Genomic DNA, 21,298 nt, shown 5'->3' on the forward strand with positions numbered 1-21,298 from the left:
GGCTCATTTGGGATATCTGTCCACAAGATGTTCAAAGGTGGAGTGAGGTCCCATCGAGGAGAGATCTAATGGCCAAAACAAAGTTTTGGACCATTCCTAATGGTAGAAAGAAAGGTGGTTAGAGATTGACTTGAATATGGCTTAATATGGCTAGGAAGGGAGGGTGAGGCAGAAACAGATTTCAGGCTAAATGGACTGTAACAAGGTCATCACATATCAACTTACAAGGCAGATAACAGCTGAAACTTTATACATTTGTCTGCCATTTTCCCACATCCCCTCCCCTGGGCCCATAAACCATGGTGTAGATAAGTAAGAAGTAAAATTACATAGCACTTCTTCTGGGTTTCCTTCTCTTATCTCAGTGCCCTCCAGATCCATCTATGTTGTTGCAAAGCAGGATTTTAGTCTTTTTGGAGGCTAGATAATACTCCATTTCATGTAAATGGAGTGTGTGTGTGTGTGTGTGTGTGTGTGTGTGTGTGTGTGTGTGTGCATACCACAATTTCTTTTTCCTTTCACCTATCAATGGACATTTAGGTTATTTCTATATCTTAGGTATTTGAGAAATTTGGACATTTCCTTGACATTCTGATTTCAATTTTTTAAAACAAATTCCTGGCATAAACAGAAATTGACTCTATGGCATTGTGTTTGTAGCTAACAATACCATATAGTATACTTAACATTTGCTAATAGACTAGATTTTGTGCTAGATGTCCTTACTAAAAACATTCAAAAATGATAATAAAGAGGTGGGAGAAAACTTTGAGAGGTGACAGATGTGTCTATATCCCCAATGACAGTGTGTTCTTAACCCCAGATGCCTAGACCTGTGTGCATTAAATATATATAGATTTTTACATGCTAATTGTGCCCCAATAAAGTAATTTTAACAATAGGAGGGGAATTGGGACTACTAGCTGAGCAGCTCTGGAATATAAAGAAGGGTTTACAGGCAACATTACATAGATTAGTCAGCAGATCAGACTTGAACTGGAAAAAGTGAGGATAAGAAAAAGGCATGTTGTGATGGAAACAGTATTGCATGTCATGAGAATGGCCTTGTTCTGTGTGAACTTGCTTAAGTACACAGAGGAGGCCACAGAGGAGGGGAGCTCATCCTCGACAGATAGACAGTGTTTCAGGGAGGCTTTCCAATCCATTTTAATAACAGGAGCGATGATAGGTCATGAACGAATGGTTCTGGTAGAAAGCAGGAAGGCACTACCCATCTCTAATCTTCCCTTTCTTCTTCTAGCATGAAGGTGTTTGCACTGTGCATGAAGCTCAGTGGAACAGTACTTACCATGCATGCTGGAGGCCCTGGGTTCAATCCCCAGCACTCACAATAAAAACAATAAAGATATCAACTAAGAAGAGGACAGACAGCAAAGTTTCCAGCTAATGCATGCCATCTTCAATAATTTAAAAAAAAGCAGAGATGAGCTCTGTCTAAAACAGGCTTCTGAATATACAAAATCTGGCAAATGAGACTATTTGCTTTCTCTAGGGCCTCTCTAGGAGCTTATCTTCAGAATAACAGTGCAGGCTATTCGTATCAAAGCACCCTGCTGCAGTGTGCTGCCTGTAATTACTGCTACTCTGTTGAATCATGAGACCACCCACCACATCCTCTCTCCCCGGCCCACACTCAAACCCTTTCTCCTTCCTAAGGGGGGGCAACCAAGCAGGTTTATATTTGTAAACACACTTTAAAAGTGTGCTGTGCAAATTCTAACTGTATATGTCAAATGTAATGATCTGTACGTGGAGTGTGTGTGGGAGTTTAAATTAGTAAGGTCTTTTGGAACATGCTGTGTCCTTTCTGGTGTTATTATATTTGGCTTTTCTGCCTTCAAAAGAAATGTGGGTGCCTGTGCTTCTTAGCCTTCTACTCTCTTATTAAGTAGGGATGATTCGACAATCATAGAAAACACCTCCTGCGCACAACTCCAGTGCTCTGTTCTTGGAGGAAGATTTTGCTGCAGAAACAAATAAATAAAACAGATACAATTCCTCTTTGTGCTCATATTTACATAGAGAACTATATTCAAAATAATGAGGAAAATAAATAAACCACAGAACATTCATTTTGAATATATGTTAGACTGCATCTTCGTGTCACAAATGGGAAAGAAACTTGTACATTGGCAAGGAAAAATGTGAATGCCTAAAGCTGAAGCTGTTAGGTGTGATTTCCAGGGCAGATGACAATTTCTCTCTCAAGGTCATAATTGGCATTTGGTTCCCACATCCTGTAGAGTCTGTAGTCTAGGACAGCACTATGCAACAGAATATGAGAACCATGTGCAGGAATTAAAATTTTTAAGAATCCACATTTTTTAAAAAGTGCTATTAATTTTAATACAATATCAATTTAGCTCAGTATAAACAAATAGCATATATACATATATATATATTTGCCACAAATGCTGTCAAATAGTATAACAAGCTTAGTAGATTAAAAACAAAAACAAAATGTAAGTCTTTGTTCAGGGACTTAAACCTATACTTCTGGGAACTGAGGAGGTAGAGATGGGAGGATCACATTTCAAGGTTAGCCTGGTCCAAAACCAAACCAAACTAAACCTTAACAATAACAAAGAGAAAATTAAATGAGACCCTATCTCCATCATTAAGCCAGGCATGATGATTTGAGTCTATAATCTCAGCTGTATGAAAGACCTAAGTAGGAATGTTCAAGGCCAACCAGTACAAACACCACAAAGACCTAACCTGAAGAATACACTCAAGTGAAAAGGACAGAAGGTATGGCTCAGGTGGTGGCATGTCTGCCTAGCAAGTGAAGCTTCCTGAGTTCTAATCCCAATAAACAAACAAACAAAGGGCAACCCTAGAATTAATTTTCTCAGAGAGAGGGTTTTGAAGGCTAGCATCTGAATTCTATCCCAATAGGGCCAAAGTAGCGATGTGAGAAGGGCTTCTCTTGCTGCGAAGTTTCTATGGAAGAATCACTCCTTTCCTCTTCTAGCTTCTGTTAGCTACTGGCATTTCTTGCTTTCCAGTGTCACTATTGACATCTCTGCATTTATGGCCACTTTGCCTTCTCTCCTTTGATATGTCTCTAAAGCACCCCACTCTTAAGGAAACATGACTTTTTTAGGGTCCAGTGGACTATCCCAAATAATTTCTTTGCCTTAAATGCATATGAAATACCCTTTTCCAAATGTGGTAACATTTACTAATTTAGAGTTTAAGATGTGATAGCTGGAATGTGGGCATTATTCAGACTGCACCATATAATCAATATGCAGCACATCTATGCTAACTTGTGTGTGACATTTTTAATGGCTTATCATTGGTGCTGTATTTAATTAAATACATTTAAATTTAGTTAAAAGTGTTTTGAACTTCTTTGGGCTGTTATTGGCATTTGAGTTCAAGGCTTTTTGTTTGCTAGGTGGGAACTCTACTACTTCAGTCACACCTCTAGCCTTATTTTGCCTTAGTTATGTTTTCAGGGTGGGTCTTGAGATTTTTGCCTGCGCCCTGCATCAGACCTTAACCTTCCGATCTCCATCTCCCCTATAGCTGGGATTACAAGCCTGAGCATCCTCTCCTCCCACCAGCTTTCCTTACTCTTTTTGGAGTAGAGGCTCATTAAATTTTAGCCTAGGCTACTGACAAATTTTGATCCTCTTGATCTTTGCCATCTGATTAGCTGGGATTATATGTATAACCACCATGCCTGGCCCAGGTTTTAAAATCCAGCTTAAATGAAATAAAATGGAAAGCACAGATCTACAAGCATACTTACTACATTTAAAGTGCCCATAGTCACATGGGGAACAACAGGACAGGTACAGGAAAACCAAGTTTCTCTCCTCTTTCCTCAAGCCAATCAACTATATAGGTGTGTTTGGTATTTAAATACACTGGATTTCCAAAAAACAATTTACTGCTGAGCCTCACCATCACTGTACTGGGCAGTGATTACTTCCTGTATTTTGTAAATGAGGGCTCAGGCCTAGAGAGGATAGACAAGTTGGCAATGATACATGGATTCTAGTGGTGGGTATAAACTTGCCCCTGGATGTATTTCCATAATATCATACTGTGTTGTTTTCTAATTGCATGTTTCCACTGCAACCATGATAATTTCCTTCTCATTCAGGAGGAGTTCATGCTTGTTTTAACAATAACTTTGCCAAAGGCTGCATCCTACCTGAAAACATTGCTAAATGAAATGAGGCCATGTACATAGTGGAATCTACTAGTTCTTTCAGTTAAGAATTATAACATTTAAGCCAGGCACTGGTGGGTCACATCTGTAATCCTAGCTACTCAGGAGGCTAAGATCTGGTGAATTGGAGCACAAACTTGAGCAGGAAAGTCCTCAAGACTCCATCTCCAATTAACCAGCAAAAAGCTGAGTGGGTGCAGACATGGCTCAAGTGGTGGAGCACCATCCCTGAGCAGGCAAACTGAGCAAAAGTGTTAGACAAAAACTGCATTCAAGCCCTCTAACAAGCAAACAAAAACAAACAAAATTTTTTTGCTATAATTGAAAGAAAACTCTCTATAAAAAATACAGTTCTGTTGATGGTGCAAATGACCTTCCCACTTTCTTATAAATCACAGTGAAGCGATACTGCACTAGCATCTGCAGTTTGTTTCATTGTTTTGTTTCATTGTATCTGTTTTGTAATTTTGGTTAAGAGAAGAAACATGCACTTGGATTATTTGATCATTTTTATAGAACATTTAATGTGTTTTTTCATGGATCTCTTGAATAGCCCTTAAAACTAGACAAGAACAATTACTTCATAAGTCTATCTGGATGAACGGTTTTAAGGATGGAGCACATTCTGGTGTATGCTTGTTAGGTCAAAGGAATAAAAGGAAAATACAGCAGAGGAACAGCATAGGAAGACACGTAGATAGAAAAATTGATGAATGCCTTAATAGAAAATACATGGAAACTTACCAGAGTGTAATGACAGGGACAGAAAACAGCCTGGCCCATGGCTGCAGCTGTTAGAAGCATCAGAAGCCACAGGTTTTGTATGTAGTACATACAGCCTTATCAACGTCAAAATTCTGATGACTCAGTTCTTTTTCAGCAGCTGCTTTTGACATTTCAGCTCTACAGAGTTCTGAGGACCCTCTTCTGTGTCAAACAGACATTCCATCTTCTCAGCTGAGCCTCCCCCATCGCCTCCCTCCTCCCCTCCCCATCCACTCTTCATGTGGTGCTATTGCTGGTGATATTGACAGACTAAAGGATTGCTCATTCCCCATGGCCCCACAAGGTAAATTAAAAAAAGGAAAAGTCAAAGCTATTTCTGGACCCTCTCGCACTTAGGGACTCCCAACTCAATACATCTTGGTTGCTTGGAAATGATGCTTATTAATAAGCAGGGAAAGCACAGTTCGTTCAGGAGGCTTCAGGGTCACCTATTTAGGGGGTAATTTACTTCCCATACTCACTTTTTACCTTGGATTCCTGTAAGTTGCAGAGCACAATGTATTTGAAATTAGCCAATTATCATTATAGATCTTCGAATGCAATTTGTGATCAATAGAATCTGGGAACAATTTCCAAAATCCTTTCAAGTTCTAACATGGGAAATTTTGTAGCAATTAGCACACCAGTCCAGAAATAAGCACATACAAGCTCAGTTTAACTACTTATTCTTTTATTTCTGAAAATAAAATGTCAAGAAAGAGGGGCAGGGGAAAAATGGCAAGAATAGAGTTGTTATAGACAGAGAACTGTGCCTGCAGCTTAAGAAATGTACAATTAAGTGAGGGAACCCTCTGGTTAAGTGTCACTTTGTCTCTCACCAGAATCCAGCCAGCTTGGCACCTTACAGGAGACATGTGACCTCCAGAACTATGGTCAATAAATTTCTTTCTTTTTTTATTTTTTTGTGATAGCAGTCCAAATGGACTAAGGCAGATGTTGTGGATGACATTCAAATTGCTTAATCCCATTCAGCTGACCATATAAATAAAAGTTTTCCATTCAAAGGAATAAGAAGAAGAAAATAGGAATACTTCCTGCCAGACATTGTCAGAAAAAAAAAGAAACACAAATGATAAACCAAGGCTACAATGCAGAATACAAAGTATGCAGGTCGCACCATGGAGCAGATAACAATTAAAGGTCAGCACAACCTTAGAATATCAAGGACATTAAAGAAAAAATAATCTCTTGAGGTCAAAAGAGTTCAGAATGAGTTAAAAAGCTTGGAATAGAAATAGTAACACAGCAGGATATGATGCAAATTGAGCTGACAGAGTTTAAGTCTCAAGGAAAAATGGGAAACTTTCATAAATGAAATATATTAACAATAGCAACAAGGGACAATAGAGGCACTAAAGCCCCAGGGAGAGTCTGAGGAAGAGACTGGAAAGCCACCAAAACAGAGGGGAACCAGGGAGAAAAAAGCCCGGGGTGCAGAATTAACTTAAAACTCTCACAAGTGCGTCACTGAGGTATCATCTAGAAAAGTAGCAGGATAAATTTAAAGTCATAAAAGAAAAACATCACAAATAAGCGAACTACCGAATATAGCTTTGCAGAAAGATCTATTCAAACACAGCTTGATAACATTTTGTACTTCAATGACAAAACCATTGATTCAGACACTTTTCTTCTCCCAAATTAACCCAGCTTACAAATTAAGGATCAAGCTAGAGTCAGACTTACTCCGTGCAATAACAGCGTAATAATACTGCTATTGTAAGTCAGTGGAATAATATCCACAGTGTGCTAAGGACAAAATTTATTTTGACCAGAATCATTCCAACCAAGGGAAAAAATACACATTTTAGCCCTGAAGAAAAAACCTGAACATTATCATAAAATCTTGAAAATTGAGCTTGAAAAAAATCCAAATATCTGAAAAAAATCAAGAGAGAATTTTTTTTAAAATAAATGAGATTGTGTTCAATATTTTAAGGCTAATTTATGGAGTGAATAATGATGTAGAAATAAAACTTACATAAGGACCCCACACATTAAAATAGTAAAAGATAGAAGCAATAAGACAATGTGTTTGCCATTTAGAGCAAATGTGTGAACTTGTACTGCTCCAGGTAGATGAAGGAAATTATCACCATTGAGGTAAGTCACTGTGATACATAAAAATAACCATTAGAAAAACTGAGATCATGTGGTGAAAGAAAAGAAGGGGTTATAAAATGTGAATGTAGCTGTATAGATATTTTACTGTTTTCTGTGTAAAGATTAAAACTCAAAAGGTTTGAAGACCTTATCTCAAGTCACAGAACTCATCAGTAGACTAAAAAGATGAGCATTCTGAATTAATCAAAATAAAACCACAGCCATTCAAGCATATTTTGAAAAATAAGAACAAGACTTTGATCTTCATACATGGTGATGGATTAACTCAACATAGCTGCCATTCAAATAAATGATAATCGGACACATTCTGGGAGTGACCCTAGAGATTAATAGAGAAGGAAAGTTCAACTACAGATATGTGGAATACACATCTAAAGTAGGGATTTTGAGCAAGTGATATTGATCCTAGGAATATATGGTTCACTAAATTTTGGAAAATTTGCCAGTACAACCATATGGCATTATAAACTTTATGAGCATCTCTGTAGATGACAAAAATCAGTTAGTGAAATTTGCCTTTAAATTTTATAAAAATTAATCATTAAAAATTTAGATCCCTTGGATTTTTCTCCTTGCCTCTGTTTTCTCTCTCTTACTGCATACTCTCATCAATCTTACTTAAAACTAAACATAGAACTACCATGTGAACCAACAATACTAGTCTTATTCAAAAGATTACAAATCTAGATATAGTCAAGCCACTTGCACCACCATGTTGATTGTGTACTATTCACCAGTAGCCAAGGAATGGAAACAGCCCAATGCCCCTCAGTTGGATGAATGGAACAAGAAAATACAGTGCATTTTACTCATTTATTAGGAAGAATGAAATTATATAATTTGCAAAGAAATGAGTGAATCTGGAAAAAATTAAGTGAAGTAAGTCAGACCCAGAGAGACAAAGAACCTATGTTTTCTCTCATAGGTGGAAGCCAGAACTCATTTACAAATGGGTGAGTAAACATAGACAAAGCTGCATGCAAGTATCACAGATGTGTTAACTGACTTATGGTATTTTCAAGGGAGAATTCAAATGATTTAATTCCTTTGAAAAACAAATTCACAGTCCAACAAATGAATACCAAGAAACTGACATTTGAAAGGTGTGGGGTGGATATCAAGGGGAGGGGGCTAGATGAACAAAGAGAAGGTGTGAATAAGGCAGCCGTAATATTCAATGCATATCCAAGAAAGGTCAGAACATTGAGTGGAAGGGTTGGGTTAGGAGGAATAAGGTGAATGATAAAAGGGATGACATTGATCAAGATGCACCATATTCATAACAAATTTGTAGAAGAGTAACTCCTTTGCACTTAATGATACTTAATGATAATACAAATACAATTAAAAGCAACAAAGTTTGGTTAAAGAAGAAAAACCAGTCATATTTCCTTTATGAATAGCTACAAACTAAAAATGCTAGACTACCATATTTAGACCTATTAAATTTTATTCTAGTATCTAAATGTTTTGTTAATAAAGAATAGAGATTTATAAAATGAACAGTAAATAAGGAAGACTTGTGATAAAGAATTATGATTATATTTGGGAGGGACTTAACAGAAAAATTAATGGCATTTATAATATTTGAAAAGGTGGAGAATACTAGGAAGGAAAGACAGCATTTGCAACATCAATGAAAATGATAAACTATAAAAAGTTAGGTTTATCAATGACCAGGCAGAATCTATGGTAGGAACACTGGAAATCTTTCAGTAAAATTAGTTTCATTCATTTTTAATAGGAATGTTTATTATTGTAAATATATCAGTTGTTTCTTCAAACAGATATTTTTATTATAATTTCAATAGAATTATCTTTATGATGATCCTTTGTGGGTAGTGGAAAGCAAGTTGATTCTAAAGTTTATATTCTGAAAGCTTTATATATTCTGAAAAATAATAAAGTGGATATATGGACTAAAATTCTTGAAAGTTGTGCTTCCATTTGAACTGTTTAGTACCAATGTATAGATAGATAAATCAAGAGAACAAGACACAGAATGAAGAAAGAGACCAATTTAAATGGGTATTTAATATATTAAATTGATACTTCAAGTCATTCAAGAAAAATCCATTTCCAATAATTGAGGAATTAGAAAGAGGAAAAATCCTAGGAAACTATAACCAAAGTATTTCTGTGTTTTTAAACAATCTGTGAGCATGTGTGTGTGACATATTTTATCAAACTATGAACCATGATGGATCAGGATTTTTGAATTTGACATGCTGTTTGTTTTGCTTTCTGTATCTCTAAATGTTTTTCAATATATTGATTCTGAAATTAGATAATATATGAATTGAGATCAGCAAAAGTACATTGGAATACGAGATGTAAGGCAACATGATTTCACTTGTTATTTATTTAAGTATCACCTATTGGTGACACACCTATGAAGTGACATATTTTCCCAATATATCAATGGATTATTAATACCGTAAGATTTAAATTGGAAGAGTGTTTAGAAGACTATTAGAATCATTAAAAGAAATTCTGCTACCCAGAGGGTTTTGACTCTCTAAGACTCCAAAATAGGGAGACAATTTGTTTCTTTCTTGCTATTGTTTCTAACGTACTTATAATGTACCATGTGATTTTTTTTTGTTTCTTTGTATGTTCCTCCCCCATGTTAAAACCCCTGTTTTCACTGTATTTGATGTCGGTACCCTGAATCTTCTATATACACTTCTCAAATTCGGGGAGAGAAAAAACAAAACGCTTAAATAGGGATATTGTTTGACCCATTGTAACAATGAGATGTACAAGACACTATGTTGAAAACGAACTTTACAACTTGGGGGGGTAGTTGTGGAGGTGGGAGGGATGGGATGGTAGGGGAAAAACAAAGGACGAGGCAACAATGCACCATAGGAAATGCGCTCATTACCTTGCTCATGTAACTGTAGTCTCTCTGTAAGTATTTTTACAATAAAAAAACATACAAAAAGTTAAGGAAAGAAAAAAAAGATACAAGTTGAAATAGGCCAACTAAAAAGAAAAAAAAAAAGAAATTCTGCTATCCAGAAGGGTTTTGACTCTCTAAGACCTAGTAGAGATGAGGTTGCTTAAATAGAATATTCAAATAAAGATGCCACAATGGAATAAGCAGAGATAATCACTATTCAACTGCATTTGAAAGTAGATAATTTGAATGTTTAATTTATGCATCTGTTTCATTGTAATAAGTTGATTGATTTTGAACAGACTTGGTACAAAGCTAGAATATTATAATACAATTTGTTTAATTTATGGATTTTCTATACAGTAAAATGACCCATAGGCTTATTTAAATTACATATTTTTGGGTTTGGAAGGTGGCTCAATGGTAGAGTGCTTGCTTTTCATGTGTGAGGCCCTAGGTTCGATTCCACAACACCACATAAGCAGAAAAAGCTGGAAGTGGTGCTGTGACTCAAGTGGTAGAGTGCTAGGCTTGAGCTGAAGAGCTGAGGGACAGCGCCCAGGCCCAGAGTTCAGGCCAAGAGTTCAGGCCCTATGACCACCAAAAAAAATAATAGAAATGACATATTTCTACAATATGTGGGGCACATCAAAAGTATAGGAATTGTGAAACATATCTATCAGCTTAAAGTGTGCATTGCAAAAAGCAACTATAAAACTTCAGTGTTGGACTTCAGGTCTACCAAGTTTAATCAATTACTTATTCATGGTCTGAAAATACCACAGTGACACTAATTGAAAGTGAAGGACATTTGGTGTTATTAGTTAAGACCCAAAATACAGTGAGAACTTCAATAAAGCAAATCAAGAAATGTAAGAAGAAAGCAACTTCATTGGAAGTAATATTGTGAGGCAATTGAAAAAATGAACTCTGTGTTTGTCTCCTGTTCCAATCCTTACTTATAGCTTTTTATCTTGGGGAAATTATGTACCTTTTCATACACATTTCCTCATTTCCAAAATAGTGGTCATAGTACTTCCTTTCAGAAGCACTGAGAGTAAATTCAATATAAACACTTATTGTGAAAGTCCTTGCAGAACTCTAGAAGCTGATTTTGATATCTGAAGACTGGTTTTATGCATCCTTTTCCCTACCTAGAAGAAGTAAGTGAGTTTATTGTTTAAAGATTGATTATATATATGTATTTATATAATATGCATAATATTATATACAATATATAATATAGATAATATACTAACATAATATATAATATATATTTTAATATAATATATTAATACATCATTATAATATATTAGTATATTATATATATATATACACATATATTTGTTTACAGTATATCACTGTACAAATCTTAGAGTGTTGAGCTCCGATCTATCATGTCTCTGCTCCGAATTGTTGTGCCCAGGTCGCAGGACCCCCACCAAGAAGACCATGGAGAGTCAGACTTTATAGCTGTTTTAAGGTTTTTTTTAAATTGGCTGCAGCTTGGGCCTCGTCCTGCACTCCGACACAGCAGGAGTGCCCCAAGCTAAAGATTTGCAGGGTTTATAAAGGCACACACTAACCAGGTGTTTGGATTACCACTACGTGTTGCTCTGCTAGACAGAATAAACAAGCAACAAGTGGTCACTGCCTCAAAACTTTAACCCTTCAAATTATCTTGTCCTTTTGAGAAAAGCATGTCAGTAATTAAGCAGAGAGATTCTTCCCCACACCAGAGTAAAATGAGAACATTAATTCAATAAGGTGGCTCACGCCTATAATCCTAGCTACTCAGGAGGCTGAGATCTGAGGATTGTGGTTCAAAGCCAGCCCGGGCAGGAACATACGTGAGACTCTTATCTCCAATTAACCACCAGAAAACCAGAAGTGGTACTGTGGTTCAAGCGGTAGAGCATTCACTTTGAGCTGAAGAGCACAGGGACAGTGCCCAGTCCCAGAGTTCAAGCCCCACGACCGACCAAAAAAAAAAAAAAAAAAAGTGGTGTGCTGGGTGTCCATGGAAACATTTCAAAGGGTGCTATATGAGTATTTCCCAAGCATGCTGGAGAAACCATGATTTTGTGAATTCAGAGACACTATGGTAGAAGAAGAGAATTGAGACTCTATGATTTGAATGTGATCACTGGGCAGCACAAGCTCCATGTGGACTTCTCATTCCTGGCTATCTTTCTCTGTCACAGCACATTGGAATCTGAGTTGGTGCCCCCACACCTGACTTTGTGTGATTGACTTGAAATCATAGGCTATATAACCACTGATTCTTCCCCTATTCTCTAGTGTCCATCTCCTGGTGAAATATGCTAATGTTAGCTTTTTTTAAATCCACCAATGCTAAGTCTAGCATCACAGTACAGTGTCACAAGGTTGAGATGAAGAATTTATATTGAATTGGTAGCTTATAAATTACTTATTCAGACATATGCCTTGATCAACTGTAGTGGTTCAGCCACTCTACTAGTGTTCAAAAGTCCAGCGAGTCCAGTCTCCTTGCTTCAGTTTCTCTTTGCATTGGTATGCATGGATACTTTGCTTTACTTACATAGCCTTAGTTCAAACTCTTGTTTTGTCTTGTAGATAATTCCAACAATGAGCTACTTTTATTTATTTTTTTTTTTTAATTTAATTTTATTTTATTTGAGAACATACTGTACAGAGGGGTTACAATTACATGGGCAGGATAATGCATACATTTCTTACCAAGCATTGCAGCCTCCTCCTTTGTTTACCCTTCACCTCCCTTCCCAGCCTCCCCCCTCCCTCCCACCCAATCATACCACCCCTCCCCCCCCCCCCGACGTTGTAAAGCTGGTTTTGACATGACATTTTGTACTTCTCATTGTTGCAACAGGTCCACCTGAGTCCTTAAACGACTTGTTTGTCCCCATCTCCTCCACATGTTATACTGACATCAAATATAGTGAAAGCGGGGGTTACACTGTGGGGGAGGGACATACAAAGCAACAAAGAGATAATATTATAAATGCGTTAGAAACACATGCATGAAAGAAACAAAAACATTAAAATACATATTTGAGGTTTCGTTTTCCTAACATCACATTATTTGACTTTTTCCGCTTGACTCATACCTATACTAGATATTGCAAATAAGGGAAACCATGGGACCTATGTTTCTTTGGGCCTGGCTTACTTCACTTAATATAATTTTTTCCAAGCCTTTCCATTTCCTAACAAATGGGGAAATGTCATTCTTTCTGATGGAGGCATAGAATTCCATTGTGTATATATACCACATCTTCTTGATCCATTCATCTACTGAGGGGCATCTGGGTTGGTTCCATGTCTTAGCTATGGTAAATAATGCTGCAATAAACATAGTTGTGCTGGTAGCTTTAGTGTGGCCTTGTTTGTGATCATTTGGGTAAATGCCCAAAAGTGGGATTGCTGGGTCATTGGGGAGCTCTATGTGGAGTCTTTTGAGGAACCTCCATACTGCTTTCCAAAGTGGTTGAACAAGTTTACATTCCCACCAACAATGAAGTAAGGTTCCTTTCTGTCCACATCCCCTCCAGCATCTGTTGTTGTTAGAGTTCTTGATTTTTGCTGTTCTAACTGGAGTGAGGTGATATCTCAATGTTGTTTTGATTTGCATTTCTTTTATGGCTAGGGATGTTGAACATTTCTTCATGTGTCTATTGGCCATCCTTCTTTCTTCTTCAGAGAAGCTTCTCTTTAAGTCTTTCGCCCACTTACTTATTGGGCAGTTGTTTCTTTGAGGATTTGTTGTTGGGTGGTTTAATTTTTTGAGTTCCAAGTATATTTTAGATATGAGACCCTTGTCCGTTGTATGGCTAGTAAAGATCTTCTCCCAGTCCGTGGGCTTTCTATTGATCTTGCTAGCTATGTCATTTGCCCTGCAGAAGCTCTGCAACCTTATACAATCCCATTTGTCCAGCCTTTCTTTGATTTGTTGTGTTTCCGGGTCTTTATTCAGAAAATTTCGGCCTGTGCCAAGGAGACCCAGGGTTTCTCCTATTCCATCCTGTAATGTTTTCAGAGTGTCTGCTTTGAGTTCAAGGTCTTTGATCCATTTGGAGTTGATTCTGGTGCAGGGTGATATATAAGGATCTAGCTTTAGTTTTCTACATGTAGTTAACCAGTTTTGCCAGCACCATTTACTGAAGAGGCTGTCTGTCTTCCATTCTATTGTTTTAGCTCCCTTATCGAAGATTAGATGGCTATAGGTCTGTAGGTTCATTTCTGGGTTTTCAATTCTATTCCATTGGTCCTGAGGTCTGTTCTTATGCCAATACCAAGCTGTTTTGATTACTATGGCTTTATAGTAGAGTTTGAAATTTGGTACTGATATTCCTCCAGCAGTGTTCTTTCCGTTGAGGAGCGTTTTTGCTATTCGGGGTCTTTTATTGTTCCATATGAATTTTTGGATTGCCTCTTCTATTTCCTTGAAGAATGAGGGTGGAATTTTGATAGGTATTGCGTTGAATTTGTAGATAGCCTTGGGGAGTATTGCCATTTTCACGATGTTAATCTTTCCAATCCAGGAGCATGGGAGGTTTTGCCATTTTTTAAGTTCTGTGTTGATTTCCTTTTTCAAGATTTTAAAGTTTTCATCATAGAGGTCCTTCACTTCTTTAGTTAAGTTAATTCCTAGGTATTTTATTTTTTGTGGGGCTATTACAAATGGAGTTGCTTTCCTAATTTCAGCCACACTTTTCTCATTGTTGGCATACAGAAAAGCCATTGATTTTTGGGGGTTAATTTTATAACCTGCTACTTTGCCAAAGTTTTGAATCAGCTTGAGTAATTTGGGAGTGGAGTCTATGGGATTCTTTAAATACAAGATCATGTCATCTGCAAAGAGGGAGAGTTTTATTTCTTCTTTCCCTATTTGGATCCCCTTTATGTCTGCATCTTGTCTTATTGCTGTAGCTAGGCATTCTAATACTAGATTGAAGAGAAGTGGAGAGAGTGGGCATCCTTGTCTTGTTCCTGAGTTAAGAGGAAATGGCTTTAGTTTTTCACCATTGAGTATAATGTTGGCTGTAGGTTTGTCATATACAGCCTTTATTGTATTGAGGAATGTTCCATGGATTCCTAATTTTTCCAAAACCTTCATCATAAAGGGGTGTTGGATCTTGTCGAATGCTTTTTCTGCGTCTATTGAGATAACCATGTGGTTCTTATTCTTGCTCCTGTTGATGTGATGAATAATATTAATTGATTTGCGTATATTGAACCAGCTTTGCATCCCTGAAATGAATCCTGTTTGATCGTGGTGTATGATTTTTTGGATGAATTGTTGAAGTCGGTTGGCCAAAATTTTGTTGAGAAGTTTTGCATCAATGTTCATCAAAGAAATGGGTCTATAGTTCTCTTTCTTTGATGAGTCCCTGCCAGGTTTTGGGATGAGGGTTATGATGGCTTCATAGAATGTGTTCGGTAGTGAGCTTTCTCTTTCAATTTCATTGAAGAGTTGGAGGAGAATTGGTGTGAGCTCTGCTTTGAAGGCCTTGTAAAATTCCGCTGTAAAACCATCTGGTCCTGGACTTTTCTTAGCTGGGAGGTCTCTTATTGCTGTTTCTATTTCAATGCTTGATATGGGCCTGTTAAGATAGTTTACCTCATCTTGGTTTAGTTTTGGCATGTCAATATTTGCTAGGAAGAGGTCCATTTCTGTCAAGTTCTCAAACTTATTAGCATAAAGTTTTGAGAAGTATTCCCTTATAATGTTCTGAATCTTGCTTGTTTCCGTGGTGATGTTTCCATTCTCATCTCTGAGTTTATTAATTTGGGTGTGTTCTCTTCTTTTTCTGATAAGATTTGCTAAGGGTCTGTCAATTTTGTTGAGTTTTTCGAAGAACCAACTCTTTGTTTTGTTGATTCTTTCTATAGTTTTTTTGGATTCTAATTCATTTAATTCTGATTTAATTTTGATTATTTCTTTCCGTCTACTGGATTGGGGTTTATCTTGCTGCTCTTTTTCAAGGAGGTTTAGATGTGTCATTAAATTGTTAGTTTCAGATCTTTCCAATTTGTTGATGTAGGAGCTCAGAGCTATAAACTTGCCTCTGAGTACTGCCTTTGCTGTGTCCCAGAGGAGCTGGTATTTTGTGTGTTCATTTTTGTTGAATAGCATGAACATTTGAATTTCCTTTCTAATCTCTTCCATGACCCACTCATGATTCAGCAGTGTGTTGTTCAGCCTCCATGTGATACCGGACTTTCTTTGGTGGCTTTTGGTGTTGAGTTCTAACTTTATTCCCTTGTGGTCAGAGAGAATGCAAGGTATAACTTCAATGTTTCTGAATTTAGACAAGTTTGCTTTGTGGCCTAAAATGTGGTCTATTTTAGAAAACGTTCCATGTGCTGCTGAGAAAAACGTGTATTCTGATGCTGCTGGGTGAAATGTTCGGTAAATGTCTGTTAAGTCTAGTTGATCTATGCAGCTGTTTAGATCTGCGGTTTCTCTGTTGAGTTTTTGCCGAGTTGATCTATCTAGTGGGGAGAGTGGTGTGTTAAAATCCCCAACGATTAATGTGCTTGGATCTATATGGGATTTGAGGGAAAGTAGTGTTTCTTTGATAAATTTGGGTGCTCCATTGTTTGGCGAATAGATATTTAGAATTGTAATATCCTCCTGAAGGAGAGATCCTTTAATTAGTATGTAGCGACCTTCTTTATCTCTTTTCACGAATTTTAATTTGAAGTCTATTTTATCTGATATTAGGATTGCAACTCCCGCCTGTTTATGCGGTCCGTTTGCTTGGTAGATTTTGTTCCAGCCTTTAACATTGAAAATGTGTTTGTTTTTACGGGCAAGATGTGACTCCTGCAGGCAGCAGATAGAAGGGTCTTGTTTTTTAATCCAACTAGACAGTCTATGTCGCTTAATTGGAGAGTTCAGTCCGTTAACATTAAGAGATAGGACTGAGAGGTATTTGGGAGTTCCTGCCATGTTATCTACCTTCTTGGGGGCTCCGAAAACTGGGTTCTTCCTATGGTTCTTGGATTCTCAGTTTGGGTGCAGTTTCTTGGCCTTTATTGCGGTCTTGTTGGTTTTCTATGTGTAGGACATCTTTAAGAATCTTTTGTAGGGCTGGTTTGGTGGAGATGTATTGTTTCAATTTTTCTTTGCTATGGAAGGTTTTTATTTGGCCTTCAGTTATGAAGGAGAGTTTAGCTGGGTACAGTATTCTTGGTTGATAGTTGTTTGTTTTTAGGGCATGGCATACATCATTCCAGGCTCTTCTTGCTTTGATTGTCTCTGCTGAGAAATCTGAGGTGATTCTAATTGGTTTCCCTTTATAAGTGATTACCCTTTTCTCTCTGACAGCTTTAAGGATCTTTTCCTTGTTCTGAGTTGATCCTGTGTGGATTATAATGTGACGGTGGGATGTCCTATTCTGGTCTGGTCTATTTGGGGTTCTAAAGGCTTCTTGTATCTGGACAGGCCTATCTTTTTGCATGTTTGGGAAGTTCTCTGCTAGGATCCTGTTAAACAGATTTCCTAGACCATTAACTTCTGTTTCTAGGTGCTCCTCTACACCCATTATCCTTAGATTAGGCCTTCTGATGGTGTCTTCCAGGTGTTGGATAGATCTATCATATTTTTTGGACTTGTCTTGGATGGTTGTATGTTCTTTCTCTATAATATCTAGGCTGTCTTCAATCCCTGAGATTCGATCTTCTGCATGTTCTAACCTGCTGTCAAGACTCTCTACTTTGTTTTTTATCTCTTTTCCTTCTAGTTGGTCAGCTTTGATGGCTTCAAGTTCTTTGTTGAAGCTCTGTTTTAGGTCTTGTATGAATTTCTTTACTTCCTTAATTTGGTGTTCAGTGTTTGTCCTCAAATCACTTAGTTGATTGGTTATGGTTTCTTTGGGCTCCCATTCCTTCTGTTGGGTTCCATTCAGCATTCCCTTTGTGGTCTCCCTGACTTCCTTCATCTCTTTGTTAATGGATTCCATGAATGCCTTTAGTGATCTTTGTGTGTTCTCTACCTGGTCTCTCAATTCCTGTATTACTCTTTGATTAGCTTCCTCCCGTTCGTGGGATTCCTGCAGATCTCTTTGAGTGTTCTCAGCCTGCTCACGCCATTCCTCCCTTTCTCTTTGAGTATTCTCAAGTTGTTCACGCAAATCCTGTATCAGTTTTTGAGTAGCTTCCTCACGCTTATGATATTCCTGTATAAACTTCTGGGATGCCTCCTCTCTCTCCCTATCACGCTCATACAGAGTCCTTTGTACGTTGTCAAACTTTTCATTTATCATGTTTGCCAGCAGTGTTTGTAGAGCTGTTTGGGAACTCTCCTCTGGATTATTCATTATCTGTTCTAACCCCTGATTATCAGGATTGGGAATTGAGATACCCGAATTTGCCATTTTTCTTGTGTTTTTCCGGCTTACTCTGCCCATTTGAGATGAAGATAGCACCAGTTTTGTGCTAGAACACTATCTTAAGGCAACCATCAACCAAAGTTTGCATTTGTACAGTCAATAGTCTACAGATACAATCTAGTTCAACAGATACATCTATTCGACATCAAACAACTATATGTTAAAGGACTTTGTACCGCAGAGAAGAATTTGGAAAACCAGAAATTATTAGGGTTAGGGAGAGATGTGGGTAAAAAATAGGAATAGATTGGTGTGGGAAGGCACAGGGAGAGTTAACTATGTCCTAATCACAATGCAGGAAATAGGTTGGGTAGGATGTAAGTAGAGAGAGAGAAAAGGGAAGAAAGGGAAAGGGGAATGAAAAGAGACCAGAAAAAAAATAGAGACGTAAAAATTAATGTTATTTTAGAGATTAAAAGACCATCTATTTATAGAGGGATATGAATATGTTGAGAGGAAGGGAGGGACATAGAGGAGATGAGAAAAACTTTTAAAAAATGCTTAAAATATTATATAGGTATAAAGAGGTAGTACTGTTATTAATGAATTTAAGTCTCAGAGGTTTTGAATTGAGTAATAAGTTTGTGGATTAAGTGTGTACACAATGGGGGATAGGGTCTACTGGTTAACTACGGGTTTATCTGAGGATGTGCAGGACAAGAGTTAAGTCACATAAAGGTGAACAAAGAGGAAAAGTTGGAAAGGATAGGAAAGTGAGAAGAAAAGATCAGAAGTTCAGTAGAGCTAGAAAAAAAAACAAAAACAAAAAGATAATTAAGAATGAATGAAAAAGAGAAAGAAGACAAGAAAAGAAAAGAAAACACACATTCACGTATTCCTAAAATAAAAATTATAAGAGGAGAAAAAAAAATTAATGGAAAACAATTATTTTTTCAGAAGAGGCAAAAATTAAAGATTAATAAAAGTTTTAGAAAAGCAAAAAAAAATTTTTTTTATATATATATAAGGTAACAAAAAACGAAAAAAAAAAACAAAACAAGAAAAAGAAAAAAAGAAAAGAAGAAGAAGAAGAAAAAAAAAGTTCTTTGATTTTTTTTTTTTTTGGGAGGGGTGGGAAGAGTCCTGTATCTCCCTTTTGTCTGTAACCAGAGTCTGTTTGGAGTCTCTGGTCAGCTTGAGGTCCTGTGGCTTGATTGGTTTCTTAAGTCAGTTTGTTGGAACAGGCAGAAAAATGCTCTGCTTTACCCAAGATTTTGAGATCCCCCTCCCAGGTTAGTTTACTGGGAGGGTGATCTGCTTTGAGAATCACAAAAGAGGGGGATGCAGTGATGAGGCTAGGTTCTGGGTAGAGTTGAGGCCTTTCAAGGAACAGTAGCTTTTCCCTGGGGCTATTTTGTGAAAAAAAAAAAAAAAACTCACAGCACCCAGCCTGCAGCCATTCTCAGGGTTTCTGTTTTTCAATTGATTGTGGAGGCTGCTAGAGGGAGGGGCAGCCTCTGGCTCTGGCCACCCAGCGAGGAGAGCCACTCCAATGGCTGGTGCCTGAGCTGGGCGACCCCTCCCTGGATGGAACTGAGTCTGTGAGGTCACCTCGCCGCCAAGTTCCCGTGAACTGCCAAATGACTAGCTCTATTCCAAGGCCTGAGCTGGAGCTAGCCGCTCCTCCGAGCTTTGTCGGTATCCAAGATGGAGATCACCGGTGCTGGTGGGGGGAGGGGTGGCCTTCCCTCCTCTGCTCCCAGAGGAGTGAGGAAGTGGGGCTTCTACTCACGCGGAGTCATGGATCTCGGGTCGTCTCTGGTCTGCAAAGTGCAGGATGAAGTTGTCCGCTCCTTGTCGGTTCTTGCTGGTGTTGAGTAGAATCCGCTCCACCGCTGCGTCTGGCTCCTTCGTCCCGGACTGCGTCTCAGGTATGCCTCCGCGGCGGTGGTCGCCGCTGCGACCCTGCCGCCGCAGCGGCAGCTGCTCAGATGTGTCTGCTTGGCTTCCCCTCTCTTGACTAACTCTCTGTCCTGTGATGGCACACTTGGTGTGATTCTCTGGCTTGGGACTGTTCACTGGAACTCTGAAACTGTTTTCTATGCAAGAGCTTGTTCAGATTCCAGCTTCTCCTCCGCCATCTTCCCGGAACTCCGAGCTACTTTTATTTTGATTTAAAAACTTATGCAAAGTCTTTGGCCTATATCATTAAAAAATGGCTTTGTAATGAAGTATTCTGTATGTATTTTCCTAAGATTAAAGTTGAGTCTCACCTTCATGAAAATGACTTTTTTGGCACTGGGTTTTACCTTGGATACAACCAAACCTCCTCAGAAATCCATCTGCATTTACACAGTAGCCTCCAGCTGACACACTTCCTATCCAATGGATGATTCAGCACTGAGGGCACAATTCTAATTGTGGAGGCAGCGTGTGTAAAATAATGTCACTAACTCATGCACCTTTTGCTTTAGCAAAGTTTCCTTCTGTGGAGAAACTCTAGGTCATCTCCAAACACTGAAAAAACATAAGTATGAAATCTTGGAAAATACACAAATATATACATATATGATAGTTTTTTTAAGAAAGCTGGTGACTACAGATGGACTCCTAGCTCAAAGATTTGCAGCCCAGAACACAGCTAGAACAAAGCTGTTAAAGACAAAAATCCACATGATTGGGTGAGAACAAAGTGTAAGCAAAGCAAACCATATAGGGAAATACACTTGACAAAAGTGTAAGCAAAGCAAACCATATAGGGAAATACTCAGGGGTGAGCAAAGCAGACCATTTAGGGGAAATCAAGGGTGAGTATTCTCTGTAGCAAAGCTTTCCTCAAGCTAAACAGCATGACATCTTCAATTTATGTGTGTGTATGAAAGACAAAGAAAAGGAGAGGAGAGGAAAAAGGAAGGAAGAGGAAAAGGGAGGAGAGGAGAA

Source organism: Dipodomys spectabilis, unplaced genomic scaffold, assembly GCF_019054845.1.
Source record: "Dipodomys spectabilis isolate Male_0828 unplaced genomic scaffold, ASM1905484v1 ptg000036l, whole genome shotgun sequence".
NCBI classification, from domain to species: Eukaryota; Metazoa; Chordata; class Mammalia; order Rodentia; family Heteromyidae; genus Dipodomys; species Dipodomys spectabilis.